General features: G+C 38.0%; 1 protein-coding gene and 1 pseudogene across 2 annotated transcripts in view; one reads left to right on the top strand and one right to left on the bottom strand.

The window, feature by feature from the left end:
- Gpc5 (glypican 5) overlaps positions 1-20,404 on the bottom strand; it is a 1,353,471-nt gene that overhangs the window by 884,320 nt on the left and 448,747 nt on the right. The gene's annotated exons all lie outside the window — the stretch shown is intronic.
- On the top strand, positions 18,835-19,557 carry LOC110309625 (annotated as a pseudogene).

The raw sequence follows: 20,404 nt of genomic DNA, 5'->3' as shown, positions 1-20,404 counted from the left end.
TATGCCGGGGCCTAGCAAACACGGAAGTGGATGCTCACAGTCAGCTAGTGGATGGATCACAGGGCTCCCAATGGAGGAGCTGGAGAAAGTACCCAAGGAGCTAAAGGGACCTGCAACCCTATAGGTGGTACAACATTATGAACTAACCAGTACCCCGGAGCTCTTGACTCTAGCTGCATATGAATCTTCCTTTTCAATGGCCCATTATCATTTCCCTTTTCCAGGGATGAATTTTCAGTGTTGAGAGGAGTGTGGGGTGGGGATAACAATGACATCAGTACTAGTTCTTAGCAACTGTTAGGTTTAATACGTTAGATCAACAAAATGAAATATAGAACAGAAGACATGAGCAATCGATACTTGAAAATGTTGCTGTGCTATGAACAAAGGGTATGAATATTTATAACTAGATTGAAACTTGATCTAGACGATTTATAATGTCAACAACATTTTAAAAAGGTTAAAAGGGAAAGTTGTTAAGTAACTGCTATAGTTGCAAATGTTCTGTGTATCTTCTCTCTGTGCCTTGTATTATTGATAAACACAGTACATCCATATCAGTCCAATGTATTGTTCTTATGTGCTAATGTATAATTTTAAATTCTCTAGCATTTTAGAAGAGTAAAGTACTCATAATGAATTGTATTTACAGAGAATTCTTATCTACAGCTATGGAGTGTGAAATGCAGGATATTAAGACCTTAAGAAGTGATTATTTAAATGATTTAATTATACCACATGTTTTTCCACTAATGTTATAATTATGTTTTAATGAACCAATCTTAAAATAAAAACAAGCACTGTCTAAATGTTTAACATGAAAACCCTATTTCATTTGTAGCTCAACACTAGTTTTCTAGTATTCAATTGTAATTTTTGTTAAGTAATTTACACTAAATTTTATGTTGTTAAATAAATCAGTATATGACTTAGAAATCATGTCTTTAATTCCCACGGGTTTTTTCCCCTATCAACACAGTAACACAGTTGTCAACAAACCGTCTACAATTATTACTTCTATGATGACTTCAGCATATCAGAATTTTCTATCAAATAAATTCTAAATATACAGTTTTCATAATTGTAAAAATGTGCCTAATAACAAATGCAATTGGAAATACATAACACTTTGATCAATGTGGAGGATTATTAAACAATAGCTTTGGCCCATACTCTTTCTGTGCTCAACCTTTTCAAACAAACACAGTTATTATTTGCATTAATTATTAACTACATTCTCCTCTACTTCCATTACTTCCAAGAATAGAACTATGTACTGCTTGACTCTGGATATTTTCAAGTGACATACCTTTGCAAAGGGACTATCTTCAGTTTGGTGAGTTTGGCATAACTGGGAAATGAACGGAAGTTGAGTAATTCCACCAAAGTCTGAGGAAAAGTCTCCCAATAAGAAATCATTACAGCAATACTAGATTGTCCAATGTACATCATTATCAACCATTTCTTTCAACGAGGTATTACTTCGGCCATAAACAAGTCATAATATTGTTTCAAACATACTGTTAACATGTTCTGATTAACATGGTAACATCACTTTTCTACAATGACCTCTGGTAATTAACTCTAATTTCAGTTGGAGTGAGGCACATTTTCAGTTCTTGGAACTGTATATGTATTTGATGAAGATGGAGGAAAAATCTTACTATAAAGTCTAAAAAATTGGATTCTTCATTAATTTGATTATTATGTAAATATTCAGTTTTTCCCTTTGCTCCTTTTGTGGTTTATACTAGTTTTTGAAAGGTCACATAACTGGTCTTAAAATAAACAGGGGGGTCTCTTATTTTATGCTAGAATTTCAAAAATATCTAAAACAAATAAATAGATAAATAAATAAATAAATAAATAATCAAATATATTTGTTAGAGAAATAGAATGTTTTTAGTCTTTACTCTCCACTTGCTTTGGAAGCAAACCAGTTAATATCAGGTATTATTTTGGAGTGTCATAACCCTGACCAGTGTTTTTATTTTCTCAGTTCTGTATTCCTTATAGTTATCAGAGTATTGAGCACACAGAGCAGAAGGTAATAACTTAATATCTGCCAGGAGTTTGAAAAGATGGGTAGATTAATGGATCCAAAATTACAAGAATCTTTTAATTAAATTCAAGATAAAAATAATTCTCATTTTGAGAATGACTAGTTATTATAAGTATATGATACATTGATAGATTGGCTTTCCTATTTTGATTTTATATATAGTGATCAAATTAATTATTAATTTATTCACACTATTTTATTAATTCTTTATATTCTATGGAAAGGAGATTGTACACAAAAATTTTACAGTAGTCTTGGATATTGAGATTAATCTTAAGTGGAAAAACCTTTAAAGTTGCAATGCATTTGAAAATCTCAGAGAAAGAAGTCTTTGTAGAATAAACTAAAATGAGAAACCACATGTTCTATACTTGTTAGTATTTTTATGAATGGAACACTGAAATGAACAGTTGTGTAAAGATACTGAACTCTTGGTTATACTAATTAATATTAGTACGAAATCCTTGTCAGAAAAAATATTCATATGTAGTTCTGGAGAGATAGTTTATGAACAATTGAGTCCCATGGAGAGGATCCAGGTTCAGTTCCCAGCACCCATAGAGTACCTCTCAAACCCTTATAAGTCCAAGTCAAAGGAATCTGACACCTTCTCCTGGTATCCAAACATAGATATGGCACACATTCATACATACTAACACACATAAAATAAAAATACATAGCTAATATGTTTTCTGAAGAAAAAGAATATATGATTACCTAAATGGAATCTAAGTACAAATAATTTTTTTTTATATATTTGAGTTATATTTTGCTTATTTTTATGTTGGGATACTATGAAATTAAAATTCTTCCTATATTTGAATATATGCAAATAAGGACTTTAAAGCTCTTAAGACTATGTTTTTTCAAGGTTTATAAAATGCATATAATGCTTTATGAATATGTTTATTTTCCAGACAATTTAGACATCCTCCCTGGTGCTGTGATTTTTGTAGAAAGCCTTTGAAAAGGTTTTCTTATTAAATTAAATGTGGAAGTTTACAGTAGAAATTTCCTAGAATTGGTAAGGCAAAGGTAAGTTATTTTGCTTAGAAATTGAGCTTAGACTTGCACAGTTAAAAGCTGGCTAACTCAATTTCATAAGATGAAAGGAGAGAGGCTATTAAAGAAAGTTAAAGCGCATTCCACTGCATGTTTACTGGGATTTAGGTCTAGTCTTAATAAAATTCACACTATACAATTTCAAAATGATAATTTTCAGAAATAATTGCCGACCATACCATGATGATATTCCTATTCTGATTCATTGATATAAAATTCCTAATTTCTCCTATATCTAATGAAACTGATTATGGTTCTACCAGATCAGTGTGAAGCACAAAATAAACACAATATTTACATTCATAAGACTTGCTATATTTACAGTTATTGTAACGGATATTTTAATTTGTGCAGAACTCTTAGATAGCTTAGTTTCTAATGAATCTTTACACAGATCTTTATCTCTCTTCTTCAATAGTCTATGCCTAAGAAATATTCTAGCAGGTCCCCTACAACCATCTTCCCTCATAAGTCAGCCTTCTTCATAGGTGCCTTTAACTGTTCGTAAACTACAGGAGGCCATCTGCTTAAGTGCGGCTGCATTGCAAGGAACACATCCCGGAACTGCTTTGTTCTGACATCTTAAATCTTCAAAGCACATTCATAAACTTGGTTCTGAGTGGTTAGAGTAAATTTATTGTATGAGTAAAGCATCATGGCCTCATCATATACCTGGGGAAAGCTAAGATTATGTATGTATGAGTGAGCTATTAAAAAACTACATATGGCAAGGAGTGCTGAAAGCAATCATTACAGAGACATGTTTTCCATGCTAGACCTTGAGGCAAGAGGTGCCAAGTTCTGATACTTTCCCAAGGGAAGCTGTTACTCCTCCAACCACACAATCAGATGTGGGCAGACATGAAACGCTGTGATTTGGTTGGTTGGATGGGTGATTTGGGAGCCTTTACCATCATCCCTCAATGCTAAATTCAAAGGAGGGTATGAATTTCCTTTGATAGCCTAATCATTTCGTTCCCCCTAGAGCACATAGAAAAATGAAAGGAAAAAAAAGATAAACAGAGAAGAGACTGAAGTAAGTTAAGGATGGCAATAGCAGGACTGCTGGCCCCTCCTCATTCTTAAGCTCTCACCTTTCTTACTTTCATCTCTAGATCTCCTTTTTCCGCCTCTCTTCCCCCCTTTCTCCCATGTGGCCATGACCGTCCCCAGTCTTTCTTTTACCTTCTTTCTTTCTCTCTGCCTTTCTACAATAAAGCTCTAAAGCAAAGCAAAACAAAACAAAACAAAACAAAACAAAACAAAACAAAACAAAAGGATGGCAATGGCATGATCAGGAAGAGTAAGTGTAGAATCATCTAGGGATGTGTGGACAGAACACAAGTGGATGGGGGAGAGTGTAAGGAGCAGATGAGTTATAAGTATATGTGGACTGTGTGATATGAGCAGGTCAAGAACTCCAGTACCTCAGACCCAGCACAGTGGCAAAATTTTCCCTCCTCCCAATGTGGATCTTAACAAAGTGTATACAAAATGCTGACCATACCTTCTTGCTCTTGGATGTTCACATGCAGGCTATGGCTGTTCCTGTTGAAGACCTCCTAAAGACATCAGCTAAATACACTTTTCTTGTTCAGTCCTATAAAATAACTCTTTGACTTCTCAGTCAACTGCTTACAATAAGCCATCCTCCTCAGTCTGATGGATTAAACAAATGTTCTGAGTCCCTTTGGTTGTAATGGTTTATCTCCACCAGATTTTCTGTGCATGTCTCTGGCATTTCTTCATTCCTGTCATTCCTGATAGGTCAATCCCTAAGCCATGCAGTTGGTAGAACATGAGAAGAGTGTTCAATGATAAAATCTGTTTGACTTGGGGAGTTTGTATTGTATTGAATTACTGTAACAAATTTCTGCAGAGAAAGGCTTATTTGGATTCAGTATTAACAGGAACTACTCATGATAAGGAGGATCCACTCTTTTAAGCCTTGAATGGGACTGCTAGATGGCAATAGTGGGAAAATGTATGGTGGAGCAAAAGGTTTAGCGTGTGGCTAGGGACACAAATCTACCTGTCCATTTCAGGGGTTCAATTGATAAACTAAATGCTAGTCAATTAAACTTCATCTCTCAGAATTTCAACATCCTCAAATAATGCCATTCTGGGGATAAAGTATGCAACACAATGGTCTTTGGAGGAAATTTCCATCATTGTATCATAGAGTCTCCACATCTCTTCATTCTCCCTGCTGCCTTCATGCACCCAAGAGTTGAAAGGTGAATTACATTCACATGTTTGTTAAAAAAAAAACAAACCAAAAACAAACAAACAAACAAACAAACAAAAAACAAAAAAAAAAAACCCAAACACCACAGTTTAGATGTTTAAAAATCTATTAGACTTTTTTTCTATGAATTAGTATATTGAGTATACTAATTTGCATTTTAGAATATCTTTAGTGAAGAGATGGCATGTTGTCAGATTTAAAGTTTTAGAGAAAAAAACACAATCCAGAAACAAAACAAACAAAAAACACAGGTGATTCAATTTCATTATAATCACATGGTGATATCTGAAGTTTGTTAAGAGTTAGTATCATATCCAGTGTGCTAAAAGACTGCTAATTTTCTGCTGGATCCTTCCACAATAGATATCTAGTGACTCTGAATTCATGAAATTCTTAGGCAAATAGATGGTACTAGAAAATATCATCCTGAGTGAGGTAACCCAGTCACAAAAGAACACACATGGCATACACTCACTAATAAGTGGATATTAGCCCAGAAGCTAAGAATAACCCAGATACAATTCACAGACTACATGAAGCTCAAGAAGAAGGAAGACCAAAGTGTGGATACTTCTGTCCTTCTTAGAATGGGGAACAAAAATACCCATGGGAAGAGATACAGAGACAAAATGTGGAGCAGAGATGAAGGGAAACGCTATCCAGAGACTTCCCCACCTGGGGATACACCAATATACAGTCACCAAACCCAGACACTAGTGTGGATGCCAACAAGTGCTTACTGACAGGAGCCTGATATAGCTGTCTCCTGAGAGGCTCTGTCAGTGCCTGACAAATAGAGAGGTGGATGCTCTCAGCCAACCATTCGACTGAGCACAGGGTTCCCCAATGGAGGAGCTAGAGAAAGGACCCAGGGAACTAAAGGGGTTTGTAGCCCCTTAGGAGGAACAACAATATGAAACAACCAGGACCCCTGAACTCCCAGGGATTAAATCACCAACCAAAGAGTACACATGGAGGGACCCATGGCTCCAGCTGCACATTTAGCAGAGGATAGCTTTGTCTAGCACCAATGGGAGGAGAAGCCCTTGCCCTGCGAAGGCTTGATGTCCCTGTGTAGAGGAATGTCAGAACCAGGAAGTGGGAGTGGGTGGGTTGGTGAGCAGGGGGAGGGAAAGGGGATACAGGTTTTTGGAAGGGAAACCAGGAAAGGCGATAACATTTGAAATGTAAATAAAGAAAATATCTAATAAAAATTGTTAAAAAGATTAATGGCAGAGACCAGAAACAAACACTTGCTAAAAAAAATGCAGGAGAGGACCCAGAGATGGTAGCTATAGATAACTGATATGTTATAGACAAAATTAAAAGCAATTAAAAAACACCTGTTGCTCTATTTCAGGTAGATGATCATGAGGTAAAGGCGACAAACAAAAAGAGAGGAGAAAACCTTAAGATTGCAGTAATGGGTTGTTATTCACAGATGTAAGTGAAGCGCTAAGTTACAGGCTTAAAGAACTGCAAATGAGCATACAGGATTCAATCCAGAGGAAGAGGGTCTTTCAAGGAGGATAGAGTTTTCATGTCCATGTTGAATTTGAACCACCACGTTGCCTAAACCATATGATAGTAAGTTGAAGTTATCTGAGGCTAAGAAGAAACGTGTTAGAAGAAGATGAATAGTTGATTAGCAGAAAGTCATGAGCAGTGGAGGGAAAGAAAAAGAAAGCAATCGTGTGGTATTCTCAAAATAACTTTTAAAGAAGTTAGAGAAGGGAAAAAAAAAAGGTCCTGTAATAAGAGCAGTAAGAGAAATGGCAGAGAAATCAGGGCAGAGGAGCCAAGATAGAAAATATGCTGTATAGGTAAGTGTGCCTAGGCCAAGTGAGATAATTACTAATAAGATACTGTTGAACATTTAACTGAAAAAGTAAAGATAAGCAGTCAGTATAGCAAGACCATTTCAGTAGACTGATGGCAACATCCTCACTGCAGGAGGCCACGTCACTAACAGTAAGGGAAGAACTAAAAATTAGTAAAACTAAGGAAACCTTATAGAATCAGACAATTATCAAGCACAGTACTTGAAAAATCATTAATGCAAGCCCTCAGTAAACACCTCACTGTCATAAGTATGTTAATTCGGTAAGGTCCTTTCAGACATAAATAGCTGATTACTGTAATCTGGAAGTCAGTCATTTGCTTTGTGTATACTTAGTTTGTGAAGATTGCAGAAAAGTTTGGGTTAGTTTTTGTTGTTCTTGTTGTTTTGGGTTTGGGGGGTTGTTGTTTTTTTCTGTTTTGTTTTATTTTTGGCTTTGTTTTGTTGTTGTTACTTGAAATTACTCAGTGGGTAATAGTTGATGGTCTTAAAAACATTACAAGTGTCACTTAGTAAAGTTGTCACTTGTGACCAAACACCGGATAAGAAAGATTTATGGTGAGGAATGATTGAGATGAAGTCCCAACTTCAGACGTTCTGGAGCTCTGTGGTGGACGAGAATGTCAGAATGATTCATATCGTGATGGGCAGGAAGCAGAGTAAAATGGTAACATGGGAAACCCGTGTAAAATATTGCAAATGTAGCTTTCAAGGGCATGTTCACCGTGACCTACTTTCTTCAACCGTGTCCCATCATTCACAGTTCCACCACCTCTCAGCAGTGTACTGCTGAGATCAATAGGTAAGTCAGAGCCTCTGTGATCCACTATCTCTAGAAGACACTAGATCTCACTAACTCATAAAGACACATCGAGAGGTATCCCTCAACCCAGTCAAGTTGGCAACAATAACCCTGACAATAATGCACTGTATAATTATTTCTGTATTTCATAATTTCTACAATGATTTAAACCCCAATGGACATAATTTCTTATGAAATCTGGGAAGAGAGAAAGAGTATAAGTGTTAGAGAATGGGTAGGTATCTTACTTACTTTTCTACTGCTGTGACAAAGCACAATGGCCAAGGAAATTTATAAAAGCTAGCATTTAATTTGGGGGCTTACTTTCAGTTTTAGAGGGTGAGTCCATGACCATCATGTTGGGGTAGATAGCAGAAGGCAAGCAGGCCTGGTGCTGGAGCAATAGCTAAGAGCTTACATGTTGAGATACCAACTGTGAGGCAGAGAGAGAGCTACCTAGGAATGGCAGGAAATTTTGCAACCTTAAAGGCAACTCCCAGAAACAAACCTCCTCCAACAAGGCCATACTTCTTAATCCTCCCCAAACAATTGACCAACTGCAGACCAAGCATTCACACAGACAAACCTTGGGAAGCCATTCTCATTCAAACCATCACAGAAGGAATGCTATAAAATTCTATCTTCTGTCATAGCTGCTGCACTCATGAACTCACTGTGTCAGTGGCAATCTACAGAAGACCTACAGAAGACTGGGCCAACCTGCATTCTATCACAGATGGAGAAGATGTTCCTAAAATGTCATGTCTTCCAGGGGTGCTGCAGACAGTTAAAGATTCACAGGGTAGAAGAAGCCATATTCCTCAGAAGTATACAACAGTCATTGTGCCCACTGGATCAAATAACACTCTACCAATGCTCATGCAGGCTACTCTAGAGGATAAAGGCTTAAGAAGAAAGAGATTTGGTGGGGAAAGAAGGAAAATAGAATAACAAGGGACTTTGATTGCAGAATATTTTATAGGTATATGAAATCACATAAGAATAAATGAGCCAGGTGTGGTGGCACACTCCTTTAATCCCAGCACTTGGGAGGCAGAGGCAGGCAGATTTCCAAATTCGAGGCCAGCCTGGTCTACAAAGTGAGTTCCAGGACATCCAGGGCTATGTAGAGAAACCCTGTCTCAAACAAACAAACAAACAAACAAACAAACAAACAAACAATAAATAATTTCGGTGTTGGGTAGGTAAAAGGACTGAAGCCCTGAGGGATAGCAGAGACAATGGAATCAGGCAACCTCGGGGGATAGGAGGTTGGGGGAACTATCCAGAATGCACTACAGACCTGGGAGGTGAGGACCTTAGATGAAATGCCATACAGTAAGGAGAAGGAACTTATAGAGCCCACCTCTAGCAGGAAGACAGGCCATCAAGTGAAGGATGGGTTGCCATCCCACAGTCACAACTCTGACCCATAATTGTTCCTGCCTGAAATAATTACAGGGATGGAAATGGAGAGCAGCCTGAGGAAAAGAAGGTCCAGTGACAGGCCCAAAGAGGGATCTAACTCAAGGGGAGGTCCCAAGGCCTGACACTATTACTGAGCCTATGGAGCACTCACAAAAAGAACCTATCTTGACTGCCCTCCAGAATACCCAACAAGCAGCTGAAAGAGTCAGATGCAGATATTTCCACCCAACCAATGGGCAGAAGCAGCTGACCCGTGTTGTCGAATTAGGGAAGGCTGGAAGAAGCTGAGGAGAAGGGTGATCCTGTAGGAAGACTAGCAGTCTCAATCTGGACCCCAGAGATCTCTCAAATACTGGACCACCATATACGCAACATATACCAGCTGATATGAGACCCCCAAAACACATACAGTAGAGGACTCCCAGGTCTGTGCTCATTCAGAGACTGGAGGCCCCAGGGAGTTTTAGAGGTCAGGTGAGGTGGGAGCTGGGGACATCCATGTGGAGATAGGTGGGTGGGGAGGAGGTATGGGATGTGGAACACTCAAAGGGTGGACAGGGACAGGGAATAAAATATGGAGTGTAAAAAATAAATTAGCTGTGCAGTGGTGGCATATGCCTTTAATCCCAGCACTTGGGAGGCAGAGGCAGGCATATTTTCTGAGTTCAAGCCCAGCCTGGTCTACAGAGTGAGTTCCAGGACAGCCAGGGCTACACAGAGAAACCCTGTCTCAAAAATAAATAAATAAATAAAAATAAAAAATAAAAATAAAATAATTAATAAAAAAGAATAAATGATTTTAAAAAGTTTTAGTTATCAATGTTCTTTCAAATATGTATAAAAAGAAAACTCTAATCTGGGAAATTGCTCATTTTATCATGCAAGCTCAATGCCCTTACTGAAGTGAATACAAAGCTTTGCCCTCAGTCAGCACAAGACAATTACATACTCTTTTAAATAATCAGAAATAAATCAACGATGACCAATGCTAATCTCATTACTTTCAAAGAGAGTTCTTAAGATTTTGTTTCCAGTTGATTGTACACTAATTGAAATGGTTCTTTTATGCTAGCAATTGATTGTTTTAAGTGGACTAGCCAATAATGGAGTCAGAGTCCTACCTTCCACTCCAGAAAGCAGCCTTCAATTGAATATTCTCAAACAAACTAATTGTCGAATTTGATGGCCATTAACATTTAGTGAGTGCATTCCAAGTACTTTCTTCTCAAACGTGTGTTTTGAGGGCTGTTGCATTGCTAATACCAAGTGGAGAACTTGTTGATTATGGGATATTAGTACCAGAGGCCTGGGGCCACGACTACTGTGTGTGTCAGAACCATGTGAAGGAGTCGGTATAGATAGTGTCACTTTTCAGAAGAACCACAGGGTTAGGCAAAAGGAAAAAGAAAATCCAGAACCTGTTGACCTTTGAGATCTAAGGGACAGGCTGGTTTGATAGCACAGCTAAAACAAGTAGAAAATTTTTAAAATGTATTTCACAGTAAATTTACCATGAGTAGCTTGAGAACTCCTCAGAATTTAGAAACTTTGAAATAACAGTATCTTTAGAAAGTCTTGGCTTTTTTTTTTTTTTTTTTTTGGTATTTGCAAATACTGTATTTTATGACTATTCATTGAGATTTAAGTTAAAATCTCTTTCATTCCGTCATGGTTCTCAAATGACTATTCATCAAACTGGTATTTCTCAAAAGAGACAAAAAAAGGGAGAGTCTATTTAGCATAGATGTTCCCTACATAAAATAAGAGTATCATCTCTGCTTGAATGTAATACACCGTGATCATTTGAAAAATGTTATCATATGTATGGTTATTTTACTCTTTAATGGCTATGATTTCTTCTCTTTCAGTAAGAAAGTAAAATTCACAAAATACATAAGTATACTTTCATAAAGAAGTTTTAATCCATATTAAACAGATGTTTAATAGAAACTTGATGCTCTTAAATGAGTTAGGTCTGAGGAAACAAAACACTAGTTAGTGGAAAACTGAATTCCAATGCATTTTGCATCCCATAATAAGAACATGCAAATTAATTTCTAAACAGCAACCATCAACTTTCCCTAATAGTACTCAGGGGTTGGTATTTGAGATTCTGTCAGCATTTTTTAAAAATAGTAGATGTTTAATGTTTAAAGACAATTTGTTACAGCTGCACCACTGTTCTCTCCTTAACAAGAGTCTTGAAATGCAGACTAAAGACCAGTCCTGTAATCGGAACAAAGTTGGATCCAGGAGGGAGTGTGGTAGGTGACCTGTTCCCTTTCCTCCAAGATTCTTCTTCATATTGCAGAAGTGCTTCCAGGTAGTGAAGAAACTGTGAGGCCCAGAGAAGGTCTCTAGGGAACTGACTATCTCACGACAGCCCATGTGTCTCAATGCATTGAGTCTTATCAATGAGCATTGAAAAACAAAAAGTAGAAAAAGAGTCTGCACTTAATATATTACACATATTAAGATTATTTGTACTAAAACCTCTCTCTTTTGAATCTCTGTAAGATTGTTTTTATTTTTAGTTCTTTTATTGGATAATTTATGTATTTACATTCTTTTTTATTGGATACTTTATTATTTATATTTCAAATGTTGTCCCTTTTCCAGGTTCCCCTCCACCTCCCCCTGCAAAACCTCCTATTCCCTCCCCCTGCCTCCATGAGGATGCTCCCTCACCTACCCACCCATTCCTGTCTCCTCCCTAGAATTCCCCTACACTGGGGCATTGAGCCTTCATCTTTTAATTAAAAATTTTTTATCTAAAATAATTAAGCCTTTATTGTAAGGAATCTGCAATTGTTAAAAATTCCATGCAGCCAGATTAGCCAGACCGAAGTTTATACATCTCAACGAACTTCTATCCACTTAGGACAGTTATTCAGAAACTGTAGTGCTTCAAAGTGGATTTCATGATTTCAGTAGCAATTATAATTTTATGTACTCTTTGTCACAAAAATGAAACAACATTTATGACAGATTTAAAAAATAAAAACAAAGCTTTATATCGTCTTTAATAATTCACATAGATTTTAGTCTTATGTGTAGATCTTAACCTATAATATATACACATAGAGGTCAGAGAATATATATCTGAGAACAGTATAACACACACAAAGCACAAGTAGAGAGAATTAATATTAGCTGATAAGGAAGGGTGCAAGATAGATAAGGCTACAATATTTATTTTGGCTATTCTAGGCTGTCTTGCTCATGCTAACAGTGATAAGGAACCTGTCATTTGGTGTCTAACACCCCTAAATGGTACATAGTGCTGGCATTTTCTGGACTTCTATCTGACCCTTCGGAATATGGGAAAAGCTGTTGCATGTCGTTCCTATTCCAGATAACTCAGGTTTTCCTGTGAACACAGGTTTACAATATTGACAGCAAATGTCCTTACCAGGTCTTTTTCTTGCCAATACTTCCAATCTACATGGATACTAATTCCAGTTCTAATACTCACCAGGTTCTAACTATTTCTCATAATTATCTACATGAATCATTCATTTACCAATTACTAGCATCATCCACGTGCATGGCTTTTTTTTTTTTTTTTTTTACTTTCTCTCCACGAGATCCATGTTCCACAATATAGCCAAAAGATCATTATGAAACATAAATCAGGGACAAGACAAGGCTGCCTAATCTGTCCCTCTCTATTCAATATTGTACTTGAAGGTCTCCCCAGAGCTAAAAGGAAATCAATTGGATGCAAATTGGAAAGGAAGAAGTCAAAGTGTCACTATTTTCAGATAATATGATGGTGTACATGAGCAATGCCCAAAATTCTACCAGAGAACTCTTACAGCTAATAAACTGTCTCAGCAAAAGGCAGAATATAAAATTATCTCAAGTAATTCAATAGTCTTCCATTATACTAATGATAAACGGGATGAGAAAGAAATTAGGGAAACAACATCCTTCACAATAGCCACAAATAGTATAAAATATCTTGGTGTAACTCTTATCAAGCAAGTGAAAGATCTGTATGACAAGAACTTCAAATCCCTGAAGAAAGAAATTGAAGAAGCCCTCAGGAAACACAAAGACACAATCCATGGCAGTATGTTCATGGATTTGTAGCATTAACATTATGAAAATGGCCATCTTACCAAAAGCAATATACAGATTCAATGCAATCACCATCAAAACTCAAACACAACTCTTCATATTGGAAGAGAAATTCTCAACTTCATATGGAAAAACAATAAACTCAGGGTAGCCAAAACAGCTCTCAACAATAAAAGACCTTCTGGGGGAATCAGCATCCCTGACCTCAAACTATACTACAGAGCAATAATGGTAAGGACCAATTTATTGGTACAGAGACAGACAGGTCGATCAATGGAATAGAATCAAAGGACCAGAAATAAATCCACATGCCTATGGGCACTTGACCTTTGAAAATGAAGCCAAAAGCATACAGTGGATAAAAGGAAACATCTTCAATAAATGGTGTTTGCCTACCTTGCAGTCTGTATGTAGAAGGATGAAAATAGAACCATATTTACCTTCTTATGAAAGCTCAAGTCCAAAGTAGACCAAGGGCTTCTACATAAAACCAGATACACTATAAAAGAAGAGAAAGTGGGAAAGTGCCTTGAACCCATTGGCACACGGAAAATTTTCTGAACAGACCATTAACAGCTCAGGCTCTAAGATCAAAAATTGATAAATGGGACCTCATGAAACTGGAAAGCTTCTGAAAGGCAAAGGACATACTCAATAGGACAAACTGGCAACCTACAGATTGGGAAAAATAATCTTTATTAACCCTACATCCCATAGAGGGCTGATATCAAAAATATATAAAGAACTAAAGAAGTTAACCTTTAAAAAACCAAATAACCCAATTTTAAAAATAGGGTGCAGAGGGAAAAAAAGAATTCATAACAGGGAAATCTTGATAGGCAGAGAAGCATTTAAAGAAATGTTCAAAATCTTTAGTCATCAGAGAAATGCAAATCAAAAGAACCCTGAGATTCTACCTCACACCAGTCTGAATGGCTAAGAACAAAACCTCAAGTGACAGCACATGCTGGTGAGGATGTGGAGAAAGAGGAACACTCCTCCATTGCTGGTGGGATTGCAAACTCATACAACCACTCGAGAAATCGACCTGGTGGTTCCTCAGAAAATCGGAAGTAGTTCTCCCTGAAGACCCAGCAATACTAGTAGGCATATACCCAAAAGATGCCCCACTATACCACAAGGACACATGCTCCACCATGTTCATAGCAGCCTTACTCATAACAGTCAGAAGCTAGAAACAACCCAGATGTTACTCATCTGAAGAATGGATACAGAAAATGTGGTTCAATTGCACAATGGAATACTACTCAGCTATTAAAAACAAGTACATCATGAATCTTGCAAGGAAATGGACGAAACTAGAAAATATATTCCTGAGTGAGGTAACTCAGCTCAAAAAGGACATGCACATGGTATATACTCACTGATAAGTGAATTTTAGCCAAAATGTACAGAATGCCTAGGATACAACCCACAGACTTTAAGAAGTTTAACAAGCAGGAAGTCCCAAGTGAGGATGCTTCAATCCCACTTAGAAGGGGAAACAAAATAATTATGGAAGGCAGAAGGAATGGGGGACTTTGGTAGAATATTGGAGGGGGAGTGGAAAAGCAGAACAGGATCAGGTATGGGGAGAGGGGTCCAGAAATGAAATTAAGGGGGCAGGAAAATAAATAGAAATAACCAGCCTCTGGTGTGAGATGGGAAAGGAGGGCTCTAGAAAGTCCCAGATACCTGGGATATGAGAGACTCTCAGGACTCAATGGGGGTGACCTTAGCCAAAATGCCCGACACTGGTGGGGGGGGGGCGGAACTCATAGTCTATCTCCAGTAGATAAACAGGGTCTCAAATGGACATACTCACAAACCAACCCACAGTCAAATTTTCTGACCCAGAACTCTTCCTGTCTAAAAGAACTGCAGCGACAAAAATGGAGAAGAAAATGAAGGAAAGGTGGTCTAGTGACTGGCCCATCTCCTGGGAAGTCACATAGGCCAGACACTATTCCTAATGCTATGATAAGCTTACAGACTAGAGCCTAGCACAGCTGTCCTCTGAGAGGCCCTACCAGCAGCTGACTAAGACAGACTCATATACTTATACCTAACCATTGAACTGAAGTCAGGGATCACTGTGGTTGAATTATAGAAAGAAGAAGCTGAAGGGGACACCAACCTCATAGGAAGAACAGCAGTGTGAACTAACAGAGACCCCCTCAGAGCTCCCAGAAACTGAGCCATCGATTATGCAGCATGCATGGGCTGGTCTGAGGCACCCGACATATAACATAGGACCTCCTGGTCAGGCCTTAGTGGGAGAAGATGCACCTAATCCTTGGGAGACTTGGGGCTGCACAGAGGATACCTGGTGAAGGGGGTGGGGCAAGAGAAGGAGCACCCTTTTGGTCGCAAAGAAGAGGAGGAACTGGATTAGGAACTGAGGGAGGGGGCACCAGGAAGGAGGGCAACTGCTGGAATGCAAATAAATAAAATAATTTTAAAAAACACAAATCAAGTTAAACCTTCTCCTCCTCCATTATGAGTAAAACGTGCGCCGAGAGCTGAGGACATTCTCCCACGCATTTGCATGCCTTCCTCCACTGTCCGTTCACCCTGCTACAGCCTTGTGGATTTCTGCCCTTGAAGATGATAAACTTTCCCTCAGTCCTTTCACCCCAGAGTTCTCACCAATTTTCCTGATTCCTTTCTTTCAGGCAACAGCACACTCACCCTAAGTTCTCTTGTCAGTCTCCTGTGTTTCTTTGTAATTCTTGCCAGCAATTGCTATGCTTGCTCTGAATTTACATTTTTTTCTCAGAGTACAAACCCACTGAGAGTAGAAGTGTCTACTTTGGATCACTGTTGTGTAAATCTACCATAAACCTATGAAGTTAAAAGCAATATGCCAAGTGCTTTTAATAAAATAACGGTAGAAAGATTGAAAATGTGGGCATTTCAATATAAAATCTCGTAGACCCACTTGCTTAGTGATTAATTGCAGAAGTCAGAGAAAATGAGGTCACAGCCCAAGCAGGCCAAAAAACACAGGTGTTTCAGAAATAACATATGGAAGTAATTATTACTAATATTTTTGCTGGCAAAGGATATGAATAGATTTTCATTGTATGATTGTATAAAGACAAAAGCAAGGGGCACATTAATCTCACTTATAATGTAGCATTTTGCCATAGTGCACAGTTACAGGTGTAGCTAACATCCATTATAATGAAAACAACTTTTATATACATACTACTTGATCGTTGAAATCTATGGATTGGGCTGTGAAATATGTCCAAATGTCCGTGCCCTCACTTAACCCACATGACTCCCAGTGTAATGAATTCTCACACCAGAAGATAACCTTTCTGAACTGTTTTCACAGATGACACCAGGGATCCTGTTAACTGTCCTTTGCTGTTGCATATGACACCAGCCACCTTGCTCGGCATATACATATTACTAGGGGTCAAAAGTCAGGCAAAAATAAAACCTTTTTCATCATTTGCAGAAAAGTCAGCCTAGGAAGCAGTATATATTATAAGGCACAAAAAGTTAATGTTTCAGTGACACCTGTTCAGGATATGACTTTCTGTGATCTTTTACAAACATCTAATTTTCAGCCATATCATCCCAACAGAATTGAAATTCAGACCTCAAAGGCAGTATATACTTGATACTTTCATATAATTCTATAATGAAACTGAAGACTGAATAATTTGAAATCTACATACTCATAAAGATGAAAGAATAGAGTGCAATCTAAGCAGAAGCTTAAAAGCTAAGACCATTTCCCTGCAAAACTTGAAAAGAATGTGGCTTTGATATCTTTGTAACAAGGATTTAGCCATGTTATGCTACAGACAAAACAGATCAGTAATTCATTCTCCACAGGGCTTTTACAGAGATTGGAGACCTACTCCTTCCTTTGTGTATACCCTCTTAGGTTTAAGCACTTGTCTATATAATAGAGAGCAGGTAAAAACATATTAAGAACCACTAAGTTTTCATCTATACATACATGTCATAGATTATAGATAAATAGAAGATAAATAGATGATAAACAGATAGATAGATAGATAGATAGAGAGAGAGAGAGAGAGAGAGAGAGAGATAGATAGATAGATAGATAGATAGATAGATAGATAGATAATAAATATAGGTTGATAGATAGATGATAGGTAGATGGTAGATACAGGACAGCTTGACCGCATGTCTACTTTATATGTATATTTGTGTTTATCCTACTACACACAATTATCACTGCTTCTCTAGATGATGTATTTAACTTCCTACAATAATTAAGGGAATAACGAGATAAGATCTGGCAATGTCTGCCTTTGGTGGGTGCTTAGAGCCAATGCCCATGGTGGATCCAGAAACCTACAGGGTCTACTGCCAAAGGCAGCCAGTGGTTAGAGAAGTTACTCTGCAGACACTCTTTTGAAGGAGCAAAGCTTAATTTACTGGTGCTGGCAGCCTCTGCAGTCCACAGAAAAATTGTGAACTCTTTTAACTCCTTAGGGCTGTTAAGAAAGAGAAAGAGAGAAAACTCACACATACAGGGGCACACAGACACAGACACACATACATGCACACACACACACACACACACACTGAATGGTAAAAACAAAAGGCAGAGTCCAATAACATCAAATATTCATGCATATATACAAACACACATACACACATGCATACAGACCTACAGACAGACATTGTCACATATAGAATGGTTAGAGGAAAGTTCCAGCAAGCAGGCTCCAGGTATTCCACACATACAGAAAGACACACAAATTGGTGAATAGAAGGAATAATGTTCCAACCCCCATTTGCACAAACGTTACACATACACACATAATTGGTAGAAACAATGTTTCAGCTACACCATGCCATAATGCATTCTTTCTTCCCTAGCTTATGTATTCAAAAAAAATCAAGTTATATACAATTACAATGTGAATGCTTTAGTTTTCTTCTAGTGAATGATTATGAAAAAAAATGGTGTGTTTTCCAATACCTTTACAAGAATTACATTACATAATGCAGGTAAAGAAAACAAATTATTCTACAAAACCCACATACGTTCCTAACCAAGCAACTTGTTATAGATTAACAAAGTGTACGCAAGCAAGGTAGTTTTGTCAGCCAGTTTCTCTTACTGGCAGGCAGAAATCTGCAGTTACAACGAAAGCAGTAATTATTTTATTATTTATCTTTAAAAGTCATCATGTAGTTATCTTAAAGAATCATAAATTTAGGTACCGCCCTAGCCTGGTGCCACCTCTCCTGCAGCTGCAGTGGCCCATGCCTCCACAAGCACGCTGCTACCACTCTGGCTGTCTCCACTCCCGCATCCTTGCCGTCCTTTCTCCTTCTCTGCTGCTAGGTGGCCAAGAAGGAAGANGCAATTCAGTCAGGATGGCTAAAGGTGACCCCAAGACACCAAAGGGCAAGATGTCTGCTTATGGCTTCTTCGTGCAGACATGCAGGGAAGAACATAAAAAGAAAAACCCAGAGGTTTCCGTCAATTTTGCAGAGTTCTCCAAGAAGTTCTCTGAGAGGTGGAAGACCATGTCTAGCAAATGAAATCAAAGTTTGATGAAATGGCAAAGGCAGATAAAGTATGCTATGATTGGGAGATGAAAAAATTATGGACCAGCTAAAGGAGGCAAGAAGGACCCAAATGCCCTCCCCCCCCCAGACCTCCGTCTGGAGTTTTCTTATTCTGCTCTGAATTCCGCCCCAAGATCAAATCCACAAACCCTGACATCTCCATTGACGATGTGGCAAAAAAGCTGGGTGAGATGTGGAAGAACTTCATTGACAGTGAAAAGCAGCCTTACGTCACCAAGGCAGCAAAGCTGAAGGAGAAGGATGAGAAGGATGTCGCTGACTGTAAGTCTAAAAGGAAGTTTGATGGCGCCAAGGGTCCTGCTAAAGTTGCCCGGAAAAAGGTGGAAGAAGAGGAAGAGGAGGAGGAAGAGGAGGAGGAGGAAGAGGAAGAAAAGGAGGAGGAAGAGGAAGAAAAACTGTCTCCTTGTGAATACCTTAGAGTAGGAGAGCACTGTGATTGACACATCTCTTATTTGAGTTGAGTCTATTGCCCTTGTTAGATTTAATTACAAAATTTGATCACGATCATATTGGAGTTTCTCAAAGTGTCAGTGGTTTACATGAAGTGACCATGGGTGTCCGGAGTGCCCTGAAACTGTATTAAAGTTGTACATTGCTCCAAACATTTTTTAAATGAAAAGGCACTTTCGCGTCCTCCTCACTCAGTACACCTTGCTGTTGGTGTGACAAGGCATTTGAAGAGGTTTCTGGATTTTGTTCTCAACTCGTACGGTAGTGTTAACTATATGGCTATTGGCTAGAAATCCTGAGTTGTCAGCTGTACATATCTATAGTTTGTAAAGAGAATAAAACAACCCAGACAGATTCTTGATGTTCCTTGTTTGTCATAGAGGCTGTGAGGGGAAGATATCTTTTGGAGGGGGCCGTAACTCAGGGCGTGCACTGTGAGGCTGGACCTGTTGATACTACCGTGGGCATCCATTTAGCTTCAGGCTGTCCTGTGTTTGTATATAGTGGCATAACATTCTGCTGACATTCTTAGTTGTAGAAAGGGGGGAGGGGTCAGCTGGCATGAGAAGTGTTTGGAGTTTTTTCTTTAGTTAAGTGCAGTAGGTTTTAAACTTTTTATTTTATTTTTTCATTGATGACTAGATGATATTAGCTTCAATATTATTCATGTTTTATAAATACCATTAGGCAAAAAACTAATTGAGTAGTATAGGTATAAATTCTCTGTAAATATACTTAGAAATAACTATGTAATTTGAACTCTTAAATCTTGTTTTGAAAATGTCTTTTGTGTCTTAGCTTTGTGGATCTATTAATTACAGCAGAAGTAGGGCAAAA

The sequence above is a fragment of the Mus caroli genome, chromosome 14 (genome assembly GCF_900094665.2).
Source record: "Mus caroli chromosome 14, CAROLI_EIJ_v1.1, whole genome shotgun sequence".
NCBI lineage: Eukaryota > Metazoa > Chordata > Mammalia > Rodentia > Muridae > Mus > Mus caroli.
This window is presented reverse-complemented; position numbering and strand designations above follow the sequence as displayed.